The sequence below is a fragment of the Macrobrachium rosenbergii genome, chromosome 12 (genome assembly GCF_040412425.1).
Source record: "Macrobrachium rosenbergii isolate ZJJX-2024 chromosome 12, ASM4041242v1, whole genome shotgun sequence".
Taxonomy (NCBI): Eukaryota; Metazoa; Arthropoda; class Malacostraca; order Decapoda; family Palaemonidae; genus Macrobrachium; species Macrobrachium rosenbergii.
The window spans coordinates 5,700,861-5,710,500 of NC_089752.1; the positions used below are offsets into that span (position 1 = coordinate 5,700,861).

The following is a 9,640-nucleotide window of genomic DNA, read 5'->3' on the forward strand; positions in this document are numbered from 1 at the left end:
CTCGGTAACTGCTGTGATGAACGGTAACAGAGAGCCACTTACTTGAGATTCCTATACATGCTCGAGTGTATAGGTAAGCCATTCTCGTCCTTTCCAGTGTTTGGATTATACCTCCAGGTTCCCTCCTACACCCGGGATGCTGGTTCCCATACAATCGGTACAAATTCCCAGTTGCCAAAACCTGTCCAGCAGCGCATAATCCAGCTGCCCCACTCGCCAATAATGCCGACAGTTTTCATGGCTGAAAGAGAAAACGGGTGTTCAAGTGATGTTCTTAATCCGTTTAAGGTTTTTCATATCCCATTTGATTATAGTTTTAATACAAAAACTTAGTTGAAGGTTAAGGCGATAAAAGGGTAATCAATTAGTGCAACCACTGAATTATACAGTTCCATGTCATGACCAGTGTAATGAAATATATATATATATATATATATATATATATATATATATATATATATATATATATATATATATATTTATATATATATATATATATTGTATATATATATATTATATATATATATATTATATTTGAAATTAGATTTGAAATTAGAGATTAATTCTCATCTATTCCCCTGTTTACGTTAAACCGATATGAAGTAATCCTTATGACAACTTTGATTTAATTTTCAAATAAATTTTTAGTTAGATACTCTGGTAATTTGTATTCATTTATTTATTTATTTTTTTTGTAATTCAAGGGACCAGTTGTGAGTTGTTTAGCTTCAGAATGAGTTCAATGAGAAGAATTTTGGCAAATACTTGAGAATGAGTCCCATGAAAAGAATTTTGGCAAATCCTCGAGAATGAGTCTAATGAAAAGAATTTTGGCAAAGAGTCATTTTCTAAGAAGAATTCGATCCACATGCCTTTTGGACGCCGAAATCTCGTTATATGAGTCTACCAAAATACAGATATCAGCCGTTAGTTATTCTAAACAACATTAGGCCTGACACTTCGAAGACTCAGAGGAATACCACACAACAGGGATTTCGTAGACGCCACAATAACTATCATAAGCAACATACTATTGTTTGTCAGCCATTTCAGTCTATCCTCATTTTTAACTCCGTTAACCTTTCCTTCTATTCAGTCTCCTCCATAGCGTTATGCTAGATTCTGAATATTTAAATGAGAGTATTACTGAAAATAGTTTGGATAACAATAGTGCTTCAGGACTTATTGTCTCGTTTAAGCAGTTCAGGTTATCTTGGTTAGCACATATACCGAACTCGTCCTCAGAGCTTATTGCTTTCATGTATCTGTTCTGTTGGATAGAGTTTTATTACTAATATATTTTGTTTAAATTCGAGCCTAATAGTCTTCGACTCTGATCTTTAGTTGGTGCTGAGTAAGATATCAAGGTAGTTATTAGAGTTTTTGTGTGCTTCACTCACCAATAGGCCTATTTTTTTTTTTAATTTATGCATTATTAAAGGGGATGGGGGAGGGGAAAGTGATCCAGCCTACTTTAACCATGGCGCAACATTGAGAAAGACAAGAAAATCAAGTTAGTCTGGAAAGATATAATTTTATGTATATTGTATTACGTATTATATTCAAGGTAACTCCCTGCTAGGCTGTGGCTCCAGTTTGCATTGGTTGACCAATTAGACAGGATTTTTAACACTTTTCTCTTTGTAAGGGGTAATTAACACTGCTAATTGTTAGCAGTAGTTTACCTTAAAGAAGATGAGGTCACTTTCGTAGTCGTAATAGACTTGATGTTGTCTCTCTTTGTAGTGCCAGGGCTGTTCCCTACGTTTGGTAGTTTTGCTGATTGTAAGCTGACCACTCTTGTGTAGACCTCATGGCTACATAGCCGTTTAGATATACTTACTTTTTTTGGACTTTAATGTACCTAAAGCCTTTACAGTGGTGACTGGATTTGAGGGTTAGCACTTGGTACAGCATACTAGCTAAAAGAAGAGACCTAGGCCAAACCAGGAAACCGTTGGACAATCAATAGAGGATGGCAGCCTTGCTTTGTGTAAAACTAAATTCTCACAACCACCTATCCCTTATCCTATAAAACCAGAGATGAGTACAGAAAATGTTGAAGTATTACTGAAGACGTGGACAATGACTCTGTCCTGAAAATCAACTTCTCCCTCAAAGGGGGCTAGAGTACTTATAGGGCCTACCTGTCTTAGGATGACAGGCTCGGCCCCAGCAAGAATCATGAAACGACTTCACCAGTCAGCCAAAAGTAGGATCATAAGCCCACAAATTTTGAATGGGACCTTTTTGGTTAGGGTACAAACTGAACCTAAAAATCTTTTCAGTTACCTGTGGAAAGGTAACTGCCAGTGACAGCTATATTTTACAACCTCATCCCAAAAACTGGAGGTATAAGGAAAGTTGTTCTACGCCAAGGTGTACCCACAGAAGTTATCACGTGGGGCAGCTTCTTTCTAGAAGGTGTCAAGAGCCTTAAAGTAAGACAAGAAACAATCTTTCGACATTCCTTCAGTTTCAGCGCAGAGGGGTTCTCTTTTTGTTTGATAGTAAACCCCCCCCCACAAAAAAAATTCTAAATAATGCAAGAAATAGTTACTACTGGAAAATTTGTTGTAAAATTAAAACTGGTCTCTGCTTTTAAAGAATCCACTGGCTTGCATACCGTAGGACTTAATAAGTAGTTCCCAAACAGTGGGAGATTCTCTGAGATTTATCAAATCACACTGGAATTCCTTCCCAAGAGAATGCATGGCAGTAGAGCTTGGAGACCAGTGTCTTGGCCCCTAAAAAAATAAAACGTAGGGAGGTATTCGGTGCACTGTAGGCATTACTTAAGGTTCTTTGCAGCGTGCCTTCGGCTCTTAGCTGAAACTTTTCATTCCCTTTACTGTACCTCCTTTCATATTCTTTTTCTTCCATCTTACTTCCCACCCTCTCCTAACAATTGATTCATAGTGCAACTGCGAAGTTTTCCTTCTGTTGCACCTTTCAAACCTTTTGCTGTCAATTTGTTTCAGTGCTAAATGACCTCATAGGTCCCAGTGCTTGGCCTCTGGCCAAAATTCGATATTCAGATCAATTGGCCTCTCATGGCCAAACGGGCAACGACGAGGTAAGACTATAGGCCTATATCCAAACTATGTTACATGGTGAGGATTATGGAGCGTGTAGCAACAAAACAACCGGAATTTCAAGTTTTTTTTTTTGTAGCCACACTTCGTTACGGTGGTTTAGCAAAAAGCATCTTTCATGGTTATATATGGCACTGCTCTTGGGGAAGTTTATGCCACCTGGCAGGAAGGGTTAGTGCTTGTTTAGTAGCTGGCAAGCTTTCTGGTTTTGTTTTGTCTTTCTCCACGTGGCATTTTTCCCTACTCGTGCAGTGGTGGAGAGGAAGGCATGATGAATGATGACAGCACGATTAAAATCATCTACCAAAAAAGGCGAGAAAGTCCTCTTAACAAGAGCAGCTCTACAGGTATTCTTATAAATTTCGTCTCTTAGAGCTACCTTGCTTCGCTGCAACAACTTGATAAAGGTGCATTGCTTAGCAGGGAAAGATCATTAGGCTAACTAAGCTGAACATCCTTGTCTTAAGCATGGCAAAGTTCTGGGAGAAATGGAGGAGCTATTTTTTATCAGCTGTCTGCGTCATAGAAGTGTTCTCTGATTCTTAAAGTATTATCATCAGCTCAAGGTCCTTAGAGGTCCCTAGATGAATCATGTATGCTTATGCAAATAGAATACTCTTTCTGTATTTCCCTTTACCTTCTCTTGTTATCATTATGATTTCATTACATGAAACCTATTCACATGGAACAAGCCCACGGGGCCACTGACTTGAAATTCAAGCGTCCAAAGAATGTTGGTTTCAACCTCCCACCACAGACCCCACACTCCACCAGTAACTGATCATGATACAGAGCCAGTGATTCATCACCCGGGTTTGGGGGGGGGGTGCTTGAACTCGCGACATCTGAGCAGCAGCGCCACGAAGCTAGCCACCATACCATTACTACCTAATGAGCGCCATATTCTTTGAAAGCTTGAATTTCAGGTCAGTGGCCCCTTTGGTGGGCTTGTTCCATATGAATAGGGTTCATCATCTCAATAATAACAATAAGAATAATAACAGAGGAGAGCAGCGATCTGCTTCTGTTTGGCTCCAAGTTTCTCTTGTACCACTAAACCTCGAGACCCTTCACGAGGTCGACGATTTTCAGGGCTACAGTTGCTGCAGTGATTAGTGAATGTTTGGCTTCCTATTCTTTCCAAGAACGAGAGGTTTCAGTCTGTGGTGAAGTGGCCACATCTGTTACTAGGAATGTTGATTTCCCCCTCTCTAAATTTTTTCTGGTATCTTTGCTTCTGAATAGCTCTTCGTTGGGAGAGTCGGTAGAGCTGTGGACTGTCACTCGCCAGGCCCGAGTTCGACTCTCCGGCCGGCTGATGAAGAGTTAGAGGAATTTATTTCTGGGGATAGAAATTAATTTCTCGCCATAATGTGGTTCGGATTCCACAATAAGCTGTAGGTCCGTTGCTAAGTAACCAATTGGTTCTTAGCCACGTAAAATAAGTCTAATCCTTCAAATAGTTCCTTAGGAGAGCTGTTAAACAGCTCAGTGGTCTGGTAAAACTAAGGTACTCTTTTTGCTTCTGAATTTCATGAAAGAGATTATGAAGGGGCAATTTTTGGAGTTGAAAACTGCAGTCATTACTAGGTCATTGCTGGTGCCTTTTGAGCCATCGGCACAAATCAGTCTTGAAGTCCTTTACTGAACCTTTTAGGTTGTCAATTCAACATACTTCAAACAAAGGCACAGTCTCTTTTCTGTTATTAATTCTAAAATGTCAAGATTCTGATTTCTTCTCAATAGTCAAAACCAATGAGAGAGACTGCCCAATCTTTTCTGACCTAGGCACCCATTCATCCCTTTCCCTGGGAAGACGGAAAACTGTAAGCAGGGCGGTGCTTCATCCTGAGGAAAGCAACTGACCTTCCTCTTTACGGAAGAAAAGTTGCGAGACCGGAAAGCTAATGTAGGTAGAGAATTCAAAAGCTTGACATTAGAAAGAACAAAATAGTCACTGAGGTGAAAAGTCAGATTATTATTAGCTTTATCTAGGAAAACTTCGGAAGAGGTGACATAATGGATGTCATGAGGCCACCTGAGAGAAAAGCAAGCCTTCCTAATCGTACTCGGAAGAGCAGTGACTGAAACAGTATCTATAGAAAAGACAGAGGAAGAGGCTAAAAGACTGGCATCATTTTCCATAATAATAAAATCCGAGTGGATCTTTCTTGTTTGTCCACCCTGGGTGGGGCTGGGGTAGGTAGGGAATCGGGAGGGTAGGGAAGACATGACACATCCACCCTCCTCCTGCAAACCTGTTTATCCGCCGCAGGTAGGGCAGGGTAGACATGACACATCCACCCTCCTCCTGAAAACCTGTTTGTCAGCCCAGGGTGGTGGCGGGGTAGGTAATGGATCGGGACGGTAGTGGAGAAATGACACATCCATCCACGTCCTGCACATGTTTGTCCGCCCCGGGTGGGGGCAGGGTAGGTATGGGATCAGGGCAGTAGGGCAGACATGACAGGCAGAGCCAGGTTCCAGCGCAGCATAGCGCGCGCCATCAAGCTCGTAGATAAAATAATTTCCCTTGAAATATGGCTTAACTGGATGGGCAACAAAAGAAGAGTCATAAATATGAAAGCACTACTCAACTCTGGGGCGATAATGTACGAGTAAAGCTTTGATAATCGAGGCGAAGAAAAGCAAGGTCTACAGACCTTGAAGAAAAGAACCAGCGACACGTGAACAATAGATTGCACCCAATCTTTCTCGGGGTAGACTGGGCATCTTGAACAATGCTCTCTCTCTCTCAGGATGAGTGGAAAACAACTTAGACATCCAAAATATTGATAGGAGTGAGAGAGTCAAGTGCACTTTCCTTATGTACTGTATATATATATGAATTTATATACTTCACCGTGACACTTTTATAGTCACAAAATTAAAAACAAACAAAGCGACATCCAGTTCGCTCTAGAGCGAACTGGATGTTAAAACGACATTTATAACTCCCATTTGTGATACACGCACGCACACACACACGCACACGCACACACACACACACACACACACACGCACACACACACACACACACACACACATATATATATATATATATATATATATATATGTATATGTATATATAAAATGTGTGAGGTGTGCTTGTGCGCACGTTTTTGTACGCATCTATGTACGAATACATGCATGTTTGATCTATGCTTGCACCTACCGTTTGCGCCTGATTACACACTAAAAGATCAAGGATTGAGTTAATAAAATACAAGGCTGTCTGCGAGAGGGAGCGGCCGCCCCCCTCCCCCACCTCCTCCAACAAGGTCATATTCTAAAAATTCGAGTTTTTCACACCCCAGTGATAGGCTTGACTCCTCCACGTGATATGGAGATTAGGATAGTCAAGGCTTTGAATTCTCACTGGGGGTATTTGTGAAAAAAAATAAAAGAAAACGAATTTCAACCATTTAGTTTAGAATATAAAGACGTTTTATCGATCTATTCACCATTATTGTTAAATTCCACCGATTCGTTTTTCAGTGAAGATCGACGGTTATACAGTTGTTCCTCCTCCTTCCCCCCGCCTCAGTGATCACGTGACGGAGCTAAATATCGATATGCAAATAAAAATGCAACGTTTTTATACGTAAGTCATTCAAGTCGGCCTTGTTGAACGTTATCTTTCAGATGATGTTTGTTTGTTTGTTTCTCTTAATTCTCCACAAAGCTTTTTGAGAGCTCCTCTAGCCACTTAAGTCGCCAGTTCATCAAGAGATAAAGATCTGATAGACAATCCACTTTTACCGCTAGATCCACGATAGAATTTCTAATAAATTTCTCTACACATATGTTTTTTTTTTCTGCTTTGTCATAGTCGATTACATTATAATTATACCGCCCCGGTGAAAGAGCCCGCGCTGGCATACGGCCACCTTAATCTTCATCAATCATTATCATAAGTTACGCTTAGGCCGCTGTAGAGAATTGCAACGTTTTCAAGAGATTGGTTGATTGAATTCGAGGGTTGAATTGGTTGCATAACAAACCAAAGTTTGTAACTTTCCGAGTTAAATAGTAAAATTAACAGCACACTTTGAATGTCCTTTGGCACCGAACATTAGCGAGTAGTAACCCATTACATAAGGAATTAGAGAATCACATTAAAGCAGTTAGCGTTTGAGTATGACTAAGAAACGGGGAGGATTAAACCAGTTTCATCTACGACTGTTGCCATCTAGCGTCGTATGAAGTTGCCAAATTTTAAATTATTGTCTCTATTGGCTTTATTATTCTACTAATCGGCGACTACCTAGACTAAATTCCACCAGCGTAACCACAGATTAACTACCCTCAACCATTTGCAACGCGCGCAAGACGTTAATGTTTAGAAATTGGTTGATTTTCAGAAGCAGATGCCAATTTCGAAACAGTAACGGGCGCCCGGCTCGAATTGGAAAACACTCAGGGAGATAGATACCTGTAGCCAAGATCTAGTCTGTAGCTGTGAGCGCGGTGAAGGACGTAGCAGGCGGGGCCGATGTGAATTGGCTGGTTAACTTCGTCTTCGTCTTTATATATATGTATACTAGAGGTAGAAGGGGGAGGGGCGTTCCACGTCATGGAAAATTACTACATGCCCCTCTCACCCTCCCCGCCATTCTGCTGGGCCCCCCTCTCTGCCTCACTCTATCTCTAGGACCAGAGAATTTGGAAATCCATCGTGATTTTATAAATGATCAGGATAAATTAATCATTTCCTCAGAAGATTTTACTATATTCTTTTAATTTAAAATCTGATCTTGAGGTCTCTGTTATCCCTGCTTGTAAGTCGAACAGTACAACATTGCCAGCCTAATATTATTAGGCATTATTTGATATATATATATACATACATATATATTATATATATATATATAATCACCACAGGTGAAAAAACGAGAGTTGGTGTAGGTCCTAACCGGTTTCAGGACCAACACCTATACCTACACCCAATCTCTCACATTTTTACCTGTTGTGATGTGTGGTAAATAAATCACGTGTTAAAAGTATATACACACACACACACTACACACACACACACACATTACACACACACACACATACACACATATATATATATATATATATATATATATATATATATATATATATATATATATATATATATAAGTAATGCCTGAATCTATTAGAGTATTGGTCTGGCAATGTCAAACTATCGATTGTGAGGGTTGATATAAATTTAAATGAACATTGCATAACGCTTGAGCAAAAAACAAAACTTAGAGTAAACGCCCACAGAACAATTCAGAGCTTGGCAGAGATAACAGAGACCTCAAGATTAGATTTTAAATTGAAAAAAAAAGTAAAATATATAAAAAAACTTGTCAGCGTTTTTATAATTAACGATGGGTTTCCAAATGCTCTGGTCCTTGGGGTAAAGTATATATACATATATCATATATATACATATACTCGTATATACATATATTAACGCAAACCATGGTTATTCAATCAAATATCACCCCACTCAAACAGAAAAATCATTTACGTTCCTGCGTCTCTGAAATATACTTATCCTTTAACAGGTGAAGTGGGCACATTATGTTCTTGTAAACGTCAAACTCAATTGTTAGAAAACTAGGACGCAAATTTTCGGAGGGAATTGTTGTAATGTGCAATAAAAGTTTCGTGCCTCGTGCTTCACGTTGTCACATAACCGGAAGTAGTTATTCCGCTTAACAATTCTGTTCTCTCATTGAAAGATCTTTAAGATTTTTTCGGCTGTTGGGAGGTCGGCCTAGAACTCGATCCCACACTGAATGCTGCAGACGTCTTTGGTTAACTTCATCAGTGTATTCTGGTAGTGTATCCCATGTGATGGCTTTGGTGTTCCTTGTATTGTTATATAATCCTGTCACTATGTTCTTTTAGACCAAAGTTCTGTCGATCCGACCATGTTCCAGTTTTGTTGTTCATGAGGAACTGTGGTTTGATAGATGAGATATAAAAATAAGTAAATAATAAAAGCACGAAAACATAACATTTGTTGAATTTGAATTAAATTTCTTTTTAAATATTACTTAACTTATCATGAATTTTAATATACCTTTTTAGTGTGGAAGCATGAGTAAATGTATTTATTGTTTGTATGTGTTGCAGCATGAGAACGTGAGCCTATGTGGTATTTTATCCTAATCCTTCGGGCCAGCCCTATGAGAGCTGAAAGTCAGCTCAGTGGTCTGGTTAAACTACTTTAATACTACTGTTAATGTCCATATTTAGAGGAGTATCTTCTTAGGCGCATACCACGACTCTCTGTCTCGAGGTATGAGACCACCACACATCATCTATTTTTTTTTTTTTTTAGATGTTTGTCAGTGTCTCAGCGACAGATACTTCGGGGAATCTTGTTATTTAATTCTTAACAGATGCCGTTCAAATGCTTGTTTCCCCTGCTGGTGCACGTAATAAGAGGCGCTTGTGAGGGAATCCAAGAAGAACCGTTAGGGACCTCCCTCAACTTGGACTGAATCAATCAAGACATCAAGCAACTGTGAGAGTTTCTCCCAGCTCCACCTTTAGATCCT

At 39.6% G+C, this 9,640-nt stretch overlaps 2 long non-coding RNA genes across 2 annotated transcripts in view; one reads left to right on the forward strand and one right to left on the reverse strand.

Moving 5' to 3' along the window:
- The window catches only part of LOC136844363 (uncharacterized), a 263,377-nt gene that overhangs the window by 19,647 nt on the left and 234,090 nt on the right, over window positions 1-9,640 (forward strand). The window lies entirely within an intron of this gene.
- Window positions 43-7,730, reverse strand: LOC136844360 (uncharacterized). Its single transcript, XR_010854832.1, has 2 exons — window positions 7,531-7,730; window positions 43-241 (listed from the first exon to the last, which is right to left on the reverse strand). It is a non-coding gene; the product is annotated as an uncharacterized lncRNA (long non-coding RNA).